The sequence below is a fragment of the Dendrobates tinctorius genome, unplaced genomic scaffold (genome assembly GCF_039654945.1).
Source record: "Dendrobates tinctorius isolate UK_male_01 unplaced genomic scaffold, ASM3965494v1 ptg000044l, whole genome shotgun sequence".
Lineage (NCBI taxonomy): Eukaryota > Metazoa > Chordata > Amphibia > Anura > Dendrobatidae > Dendrobates > Dendrobates tinctorius.
In genome coordinates, this window is record NW_027361712.1 from 33845493 (window position 1) to 33860172 (window position 14680).

The following is a 14680-nucleotide window of genomic DNA, read 5'->3' on the forward strand; positions in this document are numbered from 1 at the left end:
AGACATTTACATCTGCAGTGCAGCATCCAACACAGGAATGCAATACAGTCTTTCTCCTGAATGGAAGAATTCACGGAAAAATATCAATTTACGTTGAATTGCGAGAGGTTCCGAAAAGCAGTGGTCAGCTTCCTTCGTAGGCAATACATCGCAGTGTCATGGCGTTACATGCCTGGTGCAATCAGACCTGGCACGATAATTCCTGCACAAAACCACAAAGCCTAAAATAACAGCGCTACAGGAACTGACCTATGGCACTGACCCAAAACAGGAAACTCACAATCTTTCAATGCGGAGTGATTTTTCTGATGGATAAGGGCATTATGGTTATAACACAAGAACAATGAAACTTTTCTGTGCTTTAGAGATGTGCAGAAATGCTGTTTCACTCTTGTCAAATATCTGCAGATTATTCTAAAGATCCTGCTCAGAAACATCATTTTTTCTTCGTACTTCATGGTGTAATGGGTCCATAGCTTTGACTGCACATCTGAAAAGCATCAATACCTCATCATTACAAGTACAATACACTACATAACAGGCAATCGAACAGGCGATCAGGCCAACCTCCAAGTCTACCTAATACAGAATACATAAAATAGATCTAGTATTGAAAGCTTTAGTCGTGCAAAGGTTAATGAGTGCTGGCAGGGGAAGCGGCAGTGCTGCAGGACAGGCGTGTACTGATCCCACACAATGACAGGAAGGACACAGGAGTCCACAAGCCCCCACTCACTGCTGAACCATCATCTATAGCAGAGAAGTGAGGGAGGGTGGGCAAACTTTAAATATGCAGATCGTCACACTTTATTTATTAATATCACTTATTAAGTATATACTGAAATATTGATGGAAGTCATTATCTGTTACTGGAGACCTGCGAGTATTTTTCAAGCACAAGTAGAAAACATAGTAGAAAGTTTTTAGACACTTTTGGGGCATTTTTCTGGATAAGGCTTGACAACATATGTCTCACTTCTGGTGATTAAATGGTTAACCTGCTTAGTAAAATGAAGGATTAAACACATTTACATTCTGGTTTCAGCGACAGATCCTGAACACGAGGGTTGTTTCTTTCTCCACAGTGCTGGCACATTATAAATGATGCCAATTATCCTACTATTGTTCAGCTGATACCAGGCTTGGCATACTAATAATAGCTTTCCAAATCTGTTACCATCATAGCCTGTTGTCTGATGTTCCTTTAAACAGGAAAGAACCCCTCCACTCCGCACCAGACTTTAAGCTTTGTAAAAGAGGGTAAAGGTCAGATGCCACCTTTACTAGGAGGATACTGGGTGAGATGAGGAAATGCCATAAGTATTGTGGCATAAAGTTTTTTGGGTTCAGGCAGTTCATAAATGAACAGAAAGTTGTACGGCCAGCTAATGCTCCATGGTAACATGGTCGGTTATTTTCTACTCAATCCTCCATAGTAACATGGTTGGTATTTCTAACTAATCCTCCATGGTAATGTAGTCAATTAATTTCCACTCTACAACCATGAAAATATTGTTTGATATTTCTACCAGATTCTACGTGGCAATATAGTCAGTTATTTTCCAACTGATCTTCCACAGCAACATGGTTGATTTGTTCTACCTTGTCCTCCAAAGTAACATAGTTGGTTTATTTCTGCTCTACCCTCCATGGTTCCATGGCAACAAGCTTGGTTACTTCCTATCTGATTGTTCATGGTAACATGATCAGTTATTTTCTACCTAATCCTCCATGATAATATAGTTAGTTATTTTCTACTTGATTGTACATTTGTAGCATGGTTGCTTTTTTCTACCAGATCCTTCAAGATAACATAGTTGGTTAATTTCTACCTGATCCACCAAGGTAACACAATCAGTTATTTTCTACTCGATTCTCGATGGTAACAAATTTGGTATCCCTACCTAATCCCCCATGGTAACATGGTCAGTTATTTTCTATTTGATCTTCTATAGTGAAACGGTTGTTTAGTTTCTGCCTGTTCCTCCATGATAACATGGTTGGTTATTTTCTACCTGATCCTCCATGATAACATGGGTGGTTATTTTCTACCTGATCTTCCATGATAACATGGTTGGTTATTTTCTACCTGATCCTCCATGGTAACATGGTTGGTTATTTTCTACCTGATCCTCCATGGTAACAAGGTTGGTTATTTTCTACCTGATCCTCCATGGTAACATGGTTGGTTATTTTCTACCTGATCCTCCATGGTAACATGGTTGGTAATTTTCTACTGATCATCTATGGTAACATGGCTGGTTATTTTCTTCCTGATCCTCCATGGTAACATGGTTGGTTATTTTCTACCTGATCCTCCATGGTAACATAGTTGGTTATTTTCTACCTGATCATCTATGGTAACATGGCTGGTTATTTTCTTCCTGATCCTCCATGGTAACATGGTTGGTTATTTTCTACCTGATCCTCTATGGTTACATGGATGGCTATTTTCTTCCTGATCCTCTATGGTAACATGGTTAGTAATTTTCTATCAGATCCTCTATGGTAACATGGTTGGTTATTTTCTTCCTGATCCTCCATGGTTACATGGTAACATGCTGGTTATTTTCTTCCTGATCCTCTATGGTAACATGGTTGGTAATTTTCTTCCTGATCCTCTATGGTTACATGGCTGGCTATTTTCTTCCTGATCCTCCATGGTAACATGCTGGTTACTTTCTTCCTGATCCTCTATGGTTACATGGTTGGCTATTTTCTTCCTGATCCTCCATGGTAACATGGTGGTTATTTTCGTCCTGATCCTCTATGGTAACATGGTTGGTTATTTTCTACCTGATCCTCCATGGTAACATGGTTATTTTCTTCCTGATCCTCTATGGTTACATGGTTGGCTATTTTCTTCCTGATCCTCCAACTTAACATGCTGGTTATTTCCTTCCTGATCCTCTATGGTAACATGGTTGGCTATTTTCTTCCTGATCCTCCAACGTAACATGCTGGTTACTTCCTTCCTGATCCTCTATGGTAACATGGTTGGTAATTTTCTATCCGATCCTCTATGGTAACATGGTTGATTATTTTCTTCCTGATCCTCTATGGTAACATGCTGGTTATTTTCTACCTGGTCCTCTATGGTAACATGGTTGATTATTTTCTACTTGATCCTCTATGGTAACAAGGTTGATTATTTTCTACCTTATCCTCTATGGTAACATGGTTGGTTATTTTCTACCTGATCCTCTATAGTAACATGGTTGGTTATTTTCTACCTGATCATCTATGGTAACATGGTTGGTTATTTTCTTCCTTATCCTCTATGGTAACATGGTTGATTATTTTCTACTTGATCCTCTATGGTAACATGGTTGGTTATTTTCTTCCTGATCCTCTATGGTAACATGGTTGATTATTTTCTACTTGATCCTCTATGGTAACATGGTTGGTTATTTTCTACCTGATCCTCTATGGTAACATGGTTCCTTATTTTCTACCTGATCCTCTATGGTAACATGGTTGGTTATTTTCTACTTGATCCTCTATGGTAACATGGTTGGTTATTTTCTATGGGTGGTTATTATAAAGCAATAAACTATTTGCTTTGATATGTTTTCTAAAATTAACATTGACTTAACAAATACCACTTCAAATAGCACACACTTGTGTACGACCTCATAATGACTGGCAAAAATAGTTGAAAATATATGTATCAGATTTAATTTTGTCCATGCTTCAAAGTCTGCAGGTGACCACCGACAGTGGCTTACGAGTGTCATGTGCCACATACAGTGACAAGGTTATGTTGCTCAGCATGACTGCAACTTCTCTTGGATGCCTCCATGTAGTCAAAATAATTCTTAATATAATCTTGCAAATACCATGCCATAATGGTTGTATTGCCTTTTTATCAATGAATAAAATAAATCCACCAGTTAGATGCTGAAAAAAAAAAAAAACCTAACCACATTTCAGGAACAATGGAAAGTGTTTAACACAGAAATCTCTTGAAATGTTGGAAGTCGTCAAAAATAGAATATTCAACCTGTCTCCTGTCACCTCCACCCACCTACAGTACACCACAGCACGCACTGTGCCCTGCCCTGTCCTTGCACCGTGCAGTTACCGCTGCTCCTATATTCATTAGCAAATTGAGCCTAGCAAAGCATTCTGGGAAACTTCCCAGGCGTCCATGTGTGGAGGGACTTTAATTAGTGACAATTCCAGCAGTGAAAGAATAGAAAAGAAAACTCCCATGGTAAGTGGAATGAAACAGAAAAGTCAAGGACAGAGGTGGCGCAGAGCTTTTGTGCGGTTTAGGCTGGCGTGACAAAATTACATGGACTAGATAGATGAGGTGCTGCAGAATGCACATAAATCAAGTGACATGGTGAGGTATATTTTATACCTACTCAGCACATACAGGTGACTTGGATATGATGTGAAAACCAGCCTCGGAGTGACACGTTTTGGCTTCTTCAGCAACATGACAAGATTTCATTTCAGCAAATATCATAGGGACTCGCAAGATGAAAATTATTATTATTGTTCGTTTTTATCACTGACAATCCAGCCTTCTTCAGCTTCCAGAAGTGGGAATATATTAAAATATCAGCTGGCGGCACACTTGGGTCTGCTACAAGAACTACTAGAAACTCTCCACCAATTTACAGAACATAATAATGAAACCACAACCACAGAAAATTGCTCTTTCTAGAAGATGGGCAGTACAACAGGAGATTGGAGAACAATGGAGGGAATTCCATTTCCCCACAGGTCTCCTTCTATCCATCGGCCGGGTGCTTTGAACTTCAGAACAGTCTGTACTCTGCGGCACAGTAAATAGGGAAGTACTCAGATGTAAGGTGGTCTTCAGAAGTTGTAATGCTTTGAGTGCCCCATGTGAATACCGCCTATATGTCTCCATGCTAGTTAAACACCTCCCTAATATGCTGTGTGCACCATAATCCTCTGCATAAAATGTCCATTTGTCTATACACAGCTACTTTCAGCTGGCGTAACCCAGTCTAGTCCAGGAAAAGTGCACTTTGACTACTGACGTGAATATAATACATATACATGTACTCACATAACTCTCTATTCATGGCTATAGCCTCCAGAGCTAAAGAATAACTTCTCTCTCTTCACTACCTACTCTACGTATGAAGTAAAATACATTTTTATTACCTTTCCCACCATTACAGAAAACCCCGAGGCTGTCAGTATTTCAGCTGGTGTGCCACCCATTAATATTCAGGGAGCAAGAGCCATGCCAAGTAATCAGAAATCTTCATTTTCATTCGGACATGATGAGAAAAAAGCCATCCTCTAGGAATACATTTTTGGCTATCACGGTATGTTTCAGGTGTTTATCCATGAATCCTTTCCACGCGATTTTATTTGTTTTTTACGCTTCCTTTTTTTTGTTCCCCACCTTCCAAACTTCTTCCAAGTGGAGAGCTTTCGTTTTTTCCTCCCCTTCATCCAAGAAGTAGACATAAGAGGGCTTTTTTTTTGCTGGGTGTGTTGCAGTTATGAATGTCACCATTCATTTTACCACATAGTGTACTCTATAATGGGAAAATAATAATAATAAATCTGGTGAAATTGTGCAAAAAAAAAAAAAGCAGTTGCCCAAGAGTTTTTGGGTTTTCTTTTCCCAGCGTTCGTTGTATGGTAAAATATAATATTCTCCAGGTCTGTATAATTACAGCAATAATACATTTGTATCTATAATAATAAATGCCCTAAGCAGCTTCCGGTTGTAACATCTTCCGTCCAGTTGTAACCGGTGACGTCACCGCACACCTCTTTCCATGTTAACCCTCAACACACCACTCCTCCTCAACACACACACTCCTCAACACACACTCCTCTCACCTTTCACCATCTCCACTCACTCTTTCACTCCACATACGACCCCTTCTCTCACTCCGTCTCTCATACTCACGCCGTCATCACCGCTGATCCACGATCCCCGACATCTTCTTCCACCGGCGCCATCCTGGATCCAGACGTCCTCCACGCCGGCGACATGTTCTTGCGGCGACGCCATCTTGAGTATCATGAAATCCCACGATACTCAAGATGGCGTCGCCGCAAGAGCATGTCGCCAGCGTGGATGCCGTCGGGATCCAAAATGGTGCCGGCGAAATCTCGCGAGATTTCGCCGACGCCATTTTGGATCCCGACGGCATCCGCGCCGGCGACATGTTCTTGCGGCGAAGCCATTTTGGATCAGCAAAATCCCGCGATACTCAAGATGGTGTCGCCGCAAGAACATGTCGCCGGCGAGGACGACGTTGGGATCCAAAATGGCGTCGGCGAAAACTCGCGAGATTTCGCCGACGCCATTTTGGATCCCGACGTCGTCCACGCCGGCGCCATGTTCTTCCGGCGATGCCATCTTGAGTATCGCGGGATTTCATGATACTCAAGATGGCGTTGCTGCAAGAACATGTCGCCGGTGTGGAAGGACGTCTGGATCCAGGATGGCGCTGGCGGAAGAAGATGTCGGGGATCGTGGAGCAGCGGCGATGATGGCGTGAGTATGAGAGATGGAGTGAGAGAAGGGGTCGTATGTGGAGTGAAAGAGTGAGTGGACGTGAGTGGAGATGGTGAAAGGTGAGAGGAGTGTGTGTGTTGAGGGTTAACATGGCAAGAGGTGTGATGCTATCGCATCCTCCCGATGCGATAGCATCGGGCCATAATCTAGTATATATATATATATATATATATATATATATATATAATCTTATTAAAGTGGCAAAGAGAAATGTGGACATTCATAGAAAAAAAGGTTTTGCTTGTGTCGCCATGTTCTGAGACCCATAACATTTTCATTTTTCAGTCAATGGTTCTGTTTGGAGGCTTGTTTTATGCAGCTTGAACTGACATTTTCATTGACACCATTTTGGGATAGATATGATGTTTTGATCACCACTTATTGTATTTTTATGCGGTGCATAAAAAACGACATTTGTGTCATTTTGTTTTTTTTCTCACTATGCCGTTTACCAGTTGGGTTAATTAATGTTATATTTTTATAGCTTGGTATTTCACAGATGTGGAGATACCAAATATGTTTTTTAATTGCTTTATCTTTATTGGCATAAAAGGAAGGGGGATTCAAATTTTAATACATTTTTTTTTTAAACTTTTTTTTTTTACTTTTTTTACCACTGTATCGCATTATACAGGGTGGGCCATTTATATGGATACACCTACATAAAATGGGAATGGTTGGTGATATCAACTTCCTATTTGTGGCACATTAGGATATGGGAGGGGGGAAGCTTTTCAAGATGGGTGGTGACCATGGTGGCCATTTTGAAGTCGGCCATTTTGGATAAAACTATTTTTTCCAGTGGGAAGAGGGTCATGTGACACATCAAACTTATTGAGAATTTCACAAGAAAAACAATGGTGTGCTTGGTTTTAACATAACTTTATTCTTTCATGAGTTATTTACAAGTTTATGACCACTTATAAAGTGTGTTCAAAGTGCTGCCCATTGTGTTGGATTGTCAATTCAACCCTCTTCTCCCACTCTTGACACACTGATAGCAACACTGCAGAAGAAATGCTAGTCTAAGGGGTTCAGATTCCTTGTAGGAATGCTCGGACCTGACACCCATAATGTGGTGGTGCACCATCTTGCTGGAAAAACTCAGGGAACGTGCCATCTTCAGTGCATAAAGAGGGCAACACATCATCATGTTGCAATTTCAGATATCCAGTGGCATTGAGGTTTCCATTGATGAAGAATGGCCCCTGTTATGAATGGGTCACCGAGGAGAAAAAAAGCAACACACGCTAAGTCTCAGAAAACAAGAGAGGTTGGTAACTATGCAGATTGCAGATCTCTGATCTTACACAACTAGCAGCAGTCGTGGAGCGTGCCTACGATGGTCCTGGACGCCTCGTCACAACCGGAGAGCTAAATAAGCCTAAAGTAAGAAAAAAGGAAAACTAACTCCCCCAGAGCAGACCCCAAAGGAAAGACAGCCCCCCACATGTATTGACGGTGAAGCAAGATGAAAACACAAACAAAGGCAGAAAAATAGGCTGAGCAAACGATGGGGCCAAACTAACTTGAAAGGACAGGAAAGGAAAGATACTGTCTGCAATCTGCCAAAAAACCCTACCCAAAATAATGTCCAACACTTCTGATAACAAAATTAACCCTGAAGTCACTAGACTTCTCCAACTATATCAGCACTCTGAAATATTCTGAGACAGAGCAAAAAAGAGGCCAATCTAATAAAGGACAAAAAGGCAAATTGGCAAATACAGATAAATAAGAGTGGAAGTTCAGCCCAGCCCAGCTGGGCTGGCTGTCCACAAAAAAACTGAGTTGACCAACAAGAGCAAGTGAGAACATTAGCAAAAACAAACTTAACTTGAGAAGACTGGAGCAGAGCTGAAGTCCAAGACCTGAGAAGCAGACTGAATCACCAGCAACTGGATAGGGCGTCGGCTGTCTTATATCCAGTCTGATACTCCAGAGATCCAATCATTATCCTCCTCGTCAGGTGGCAGACCATTACAAATTAAACCAACCTCACTACCTCCTGTCACCACCAGAGGGAGAACGGAAGGAGAATTCCCAGCTGGTGGAGAAGAAAATGAGCTCATAACAGGCCCCACTATCTTTGTACCCCATATACCACACCATACCATCAATTATGCGTGTCAGGTCCGAGCATTCCTACATGAACAGTTTCCTGGAAAGTGGATTGGTTGTCGTGGGGCAGTTGAATGGCCACCAAGGTCTCCTGATCTGACCCCCTTAGACTTTTATCTTTGGGGTCATCTAAAGGCAATTGTCTATGCTGTGAAGATACGAGATGTGCAGCATCTGAAACAACAGATACTGGAAGCCTGAGCTAGCATTTCTTCTGCGGTGTTGCTATCAGTGTGTCAAGAGTGGGAGAAGAGGAATGCACTGACAATCCAACACAAGGGGCAGCATTTTGAATACATTTTATAAGTTGTCATAAACTCATGAAAGAATAAAGTTATATTAAAACCAAGCACACCATTGTTTTTCTTGTGAAATGCTCAATAAGTTTGATGTGTCACATGACCCTCTTTCCACTGAAAAAAATAAAGTTGAATCCAAAATGGCCGAATTCAAAATGGCCACCATGGTCACCACCCATCTTGAAAAGTTTCCACCCTCCCATATTCTAATGTGCCACAAAAAAGGAAGTTTATATCACCAACCATTCCCATTTTATTTAGGTGCATCCATATAAATGGCCCACCCTGTATAGTAAAAATCAAGGTCTCCTATTAATACTAGCCACTGGTTTTCAGAAGAGCTCTGACATGGTTGACACAGAGGTCTTCAGCAGACCCCTGGCTGCCATGGCATGTTAGTAGCTATCAATCGAATTTAGGGGGGGAAGGGCTGATGGGCGCGTTCTGTTAATGCCGCTGTCAGAGATCGACAGAGACATTTAAGGAGTTTGGTTAGCTCAGCTCTACTAACCGTGAGAAGCAAACAATGAGTAAATAATAGCCTTCATCTTCCTGCAATGATGCAGGCTCAGCTACTGAGCCTGCTTCAAAGACGGTAGGAACATGACATATGATGTACCAGTCTCGTCATATGTCTGGAAGGGGTTAAATTTGTTCTCCAGTGTTCCCTCATGTTAAGGCCAGGATCACACTACCGTGTGTGATGCGAGAAACTCTCACGAGTCTCTCGCATCAACACCCAGCGTTCCACCGGCACTCAGGACCGGAGCTGCGGCTGCATAGAAATACAAGAAAATATGAAATATGCCGCCGGGTGTTGATGCAAGAGACTTGTGCGAGTTTCTCACATTAAACATGGTAATGTGCTCCCGGCCTAACAGTTATTAACCTTAGTGAATATCTTGCTATCATAATAATAATAATATAATAATAATTTGATCTATATAGTGCTAGTATATTGTGCAGCACTTTACAATTGAGTGGGAACATATACAGAGATTACAAAGTAACACACAGTTCAACAGTTAGGCTGCGTGCACACGTAAGCGTTTTGTTTTCGCGTTTTGTTTTGTTTTACTGGCAAAAACGCTTAAAAATGCTTACAAGAAGCATCCCATTCATTTTAATGCCTTCTAAACTTTTTGTGCATATTGATGTGTTTTTTACCGTGAAAAAAAAAGCATCGCGGTAAAAAATGCAGCATGCTCATTAATTTTGCGGAAAAATCCGCATTTCTAGCTATTTTCTATGAGACTGGGGATGCGCGGGAAAAACGCATAAAAAACGCGCATTTTCTGGGAAGGAGTCCGGTTTTCTGTCAGGAATTTTCTGCATATGTGTGCACATACCCTTAGGCTATGCACCCACATATGCAGAAAATTCCTGACTAAAAACCGGACTCCTTCCCAGGAAACGCACATTTTTTTCCACAAGTTTTCCGCGCGTTTCTTGCGCGATTTTTGCATTTTTTTCTGGAGCATCCCCAGTCTGATAGAATATAGTTAGAAATGCGGATTTTTCCGCGAAATTAATGAGCGCGATGCGTTTTTTCGTGGAAAAAAACGCATCAATATGCACAAAAAGTGCAGAATTCATTAAAATGAATGGGATGCTTCTTGTAAGCATTTTTTAAGCATTTTTGCCGGTACACGAGGAGAGACGTCCTAAGGCCACGTTCACACACTCAGAATTTGGTCAATATTTTTCATCTGTATTTGTAAGCTAAAATCAGGATTAGAACGATCAGAGGATAAGTATAATAAAAACACGTCATCACATCTGCATTTTCACCCCTAACAAATACAAATCACTAATTGATGTAAAATACTGACCAAATACTGAACATGTGAACATGACCTCAGTACAGTTAGCAAGTGCTATTGGATTCATGGAAGATGGAGACAGATGAATGACCAGATTTTGAGGAATAATGAGAAAGGGGTAATCAGGGAGAGTTTGATTAGTGAAGAGAGGTGATAAGCCTGTCTAAAGAGATCTGTTTTTAAAGCACGCTTAAAATAGTGGGGGATAGGCATTAATCAGATCTTCCAAGCTAGTGCATACTAGAAAATTGGTGCAGCACAAGAGAACTCTTAGCAACGTTCGAATTATGTAGGTTGTTAGTCTTAGATCAGGTGCAGAATACCATAATTCTGTAACTTACCGTAAATAAATAGAAATGTATACAGCTGATATATAGCAAATAAATCTGCACATGTAGCGGTGCGGTTTATTGTATGGGTGATCACCAGCAGATGTTTAAACCAAGATGAGGAGATGATTTCATGCAATCTCAGACTTTCATTACACAGTGACACTAAGCTGTTCTATGTGATCTCTGCTTATTTATTAATTAGACTTAAAGCTGACATACACATTGAAAGAATGTCGCTAGAACCTGCTGGATACCTAAAGTATATGAGTTTGCGCCAACTCTCAACCAATATCACGAAACAATCACTGACCTCAGGGAGACCAGTCAAAGAAAACACTGCGGCAGCCGGCAAAGACGCACAATTACAGTGAAATCCTAGGTGCATCTCTCCACCAATGACAGATGTTGGTTAACCCCTTAGTGACCAAGCCAATTTTAACCTTAATGACCAGGCCAAATTTTTTTTAAACCTGACCAGTGTTAATTTATGTGGTAATAACTCTGGAATGCTTCAACGGATCCCATTGATTTTCAGAAAGTTTTTTCACTACATATTGTACTTTATGATAGTGGTAAAATTCGTTTGATATGACTTGCGTTTATTTGTGAAAATATCAGAAACATGTAGAAATTTTTTTTTCAACCTTTTAATTCTTATGCCCTTAAAACAGAGTTATGCCACACAAAATAGTTAACCCCTTTACTCCCAAGGGTGGTTTGCATGTTAATGCCCTGGCCAATTTTTACAATTCTGACCACTGTCCCTTTATGAGGTCATAACTCTGGAACACTTCCATTGATCCCGGTGATTCTGACATTGTTTTCTCGTGACATATTGTACTTCATGTTAGTGGTAAAATTTCATTGATATAACTTGAGTTTATTTGTGAAAAAAAATGAAAATTTGGCAAAAATTTTGAAAAAACAAACATTTTTCCAATTTAACGAACAATTGGTTCTCCCTGAGTCTCTGGAGAACTGTCTGTAGATGTTGCAAGTGAGATTGGTTGTCCGGGGAATACACCAAAATGTCATCCAAATAAATAATAACAAAACAGCCTATCAGGTCAGAAAACACAACATTGATGAAATTCTGGAAAATAGCGGGTGCATTAGTTAACCCAAACGGCATTACCAGGTTTTCAAAGAGTCCTTCTGATGTGAGGAACACAGTTTTCCACTCGTCCCCTTCCCAAACCCTTATCAGATTGTAGGCCCCCCGCAGATCTAACTTGGGAGAACCATTGGGCCCCAGCTAACTGGTTACATAAGTCTGGGAGGAGGGGAAGCGGGTAAGTGTTCCTAACCAGCTGACGCGAATAAGCTGAATAAACTTATCAAGAAGGCTAGTGCGGCGGTGGGTCTACAACTCAGGACTTTCGAGGAGGTATTAGAGGATAGAATTACTAAGAAATGCAAGGCTATAATGAGCAACAATACACACCCGCTCTATGAACTGTTTGCGAAGCAAAAGAGCACATTCAGCAAGCGTCTACTCCAACTAATGTGTAAAAAGGAAAGATATAGAAAATCGTTTGTTCCGACAGCTGTGGGGATGTTTAACAAATGTATAAGTGTAAAGCATCCCAAGACTAAATGAAGTTCAAAGTGTATGGGGGGGAATTGGTGAGTTACAAGTACCAGTCTATCCGCATCTGCTGTCCATATAGACTTATTTTGTAAAGTGTGTATTGTTCTTGTAATGTTCTTGATCTTTGTTCTGCTGCTGTAATACTGTAATTTCCTCCGGGATCAATAAAGTTTATCTAATCTAATCTAATCTAATCTAATCTTGTTCAGTTCACGAAAGTCGAGGCACAGCCGCAAACCACCATCTTTTTTCTTCACAAAGAAGAATCCTGCTGTCACAGAAGGCCCGATATGCCCTTTGCGGAGACTCTCAGCTATGTACTCCTTCATGGCTTGGCGCTCAAGCCCAGACAAATTGAACAATCAAGCCTTAGGTAACTTGGCTCCGGGTGCTAAATCAATGGCACCATCATAGAGTCTATGTGGTGGCAGCGCCTCAGCCTCACTTTCAGGAAAAACGACTTCGAAATCCTTCAGGTACTCCGGAATACCTTCCAGACCGACAGACGACACAGATACGGATTTAACAGCGTTAAGATGTCCCAGGTTACCACATTTATCCTTACATCCCCATTGAGTGATCTCCCCTGTAACCCAATCAATGGCAGGATTATGGCATTGAAGCCAAGGCATCCCCAGTACCAGTCCTGCAGGCAAGTTATCTAGCACAAGACAACTTAGTTTTTCCACATGAGTGGAACCCACTTTTAGAGAAAAAAGTTCAGACCTGCAACAGATACCGTCTTGGGTAAGAGGAGACGAGTCAATTGCCACAAGTTTAACAGGATCCTGAAGCCTGACTGTCCCTATCTTATTAAGAGTCATAACTTTTGTATCAATCAGGTTCACAGCAGAACCACAGTCAACAAAAGCAGTAGTCTGAACCGGACCATTACCAAGTTCCAGTTCCACCTGCAGCACCATTTTTGCACATGAGGAAAATTGTACCTGAAGGTCTGGGTAGCCTCCTCGACTACTACCCAGACCTAGTCGTTTCCCGCCATCTTGGAGGATGACAGACAGGAGGGGCAGTCCTTCTTCCAGTGTCCAGATTCCCCACAATAGAAGCACAACTGCTTCTCCCGGCTGCGTCTTCTTTCCTTTTCCTCACAGGTGACAGCGCTCACCTCCATAGCCACAGGAAGAGTCCGGGTCTCATCTCCACTGAAGAATAATGGTGTTTCCCGTTGCATAATGCCTCTAGCCCGCAGTCTGCGATCCATGCAAACCTCTTGGGTCATGGCATCCTCCAGGGAGTCAGGCGGAGGATGGAGTGCCAAAGCATCCTTCAGACGTTCACACAGGCCTCTACGGAACAGCCCCCGAAGGGCGGCATCACTCCAGGAAATCTCGGCTGCCCAACGTCTGAATTCAGTACAGGACCATTCGGCCGAGTGCTCCCCCTGACACACTCATCACCTTGTCCTCAGCCAAACGCACTCTATCAGGTCATCATAAATAAGCCCTAAGGCTTCAAAAAACGCATCCACAGACATTCTCTCAGGGGCAGAAGAGGAAAGCGAAAATGCCCAGTCTTGTGGGGACCCCTAAGCAGGGACATAACCACCCCCACCCTCTGTTTCTCATCCCCAGTGGAGCGGGGTCTCAAAGAGAAAAAGAGCTTACAGCCCTCCTTAAATGCTCTGAAATCATCTTTGCTACCAGAAAACGTATCTGGCAATTTAACCGGGGATTTGGGTGGGACTAAAATGACATCTCTATTTCCCACCTGCTGGAAGCCTGCAGAAAGTACCCCCTGAACTGAGTCCTCAACCCGCCGTTGGGACTGGGACAGAGGTTGATGTTCCAAACTAAGCTTCTGCAGTGACTGAGTCAAGCATTTCACCTGCTCAGATAAAGCACACATTGGGTCCATGCTGCAGAAGTGAGGAGAGAAAAAAAAATAGCAGGCCAGTTATAATGTCAGGAACACCGCACTGAACTTGCTCACTGAGCCAGTGCGCGTGTCCCGAGTAAAGCGAACTGTGCTCA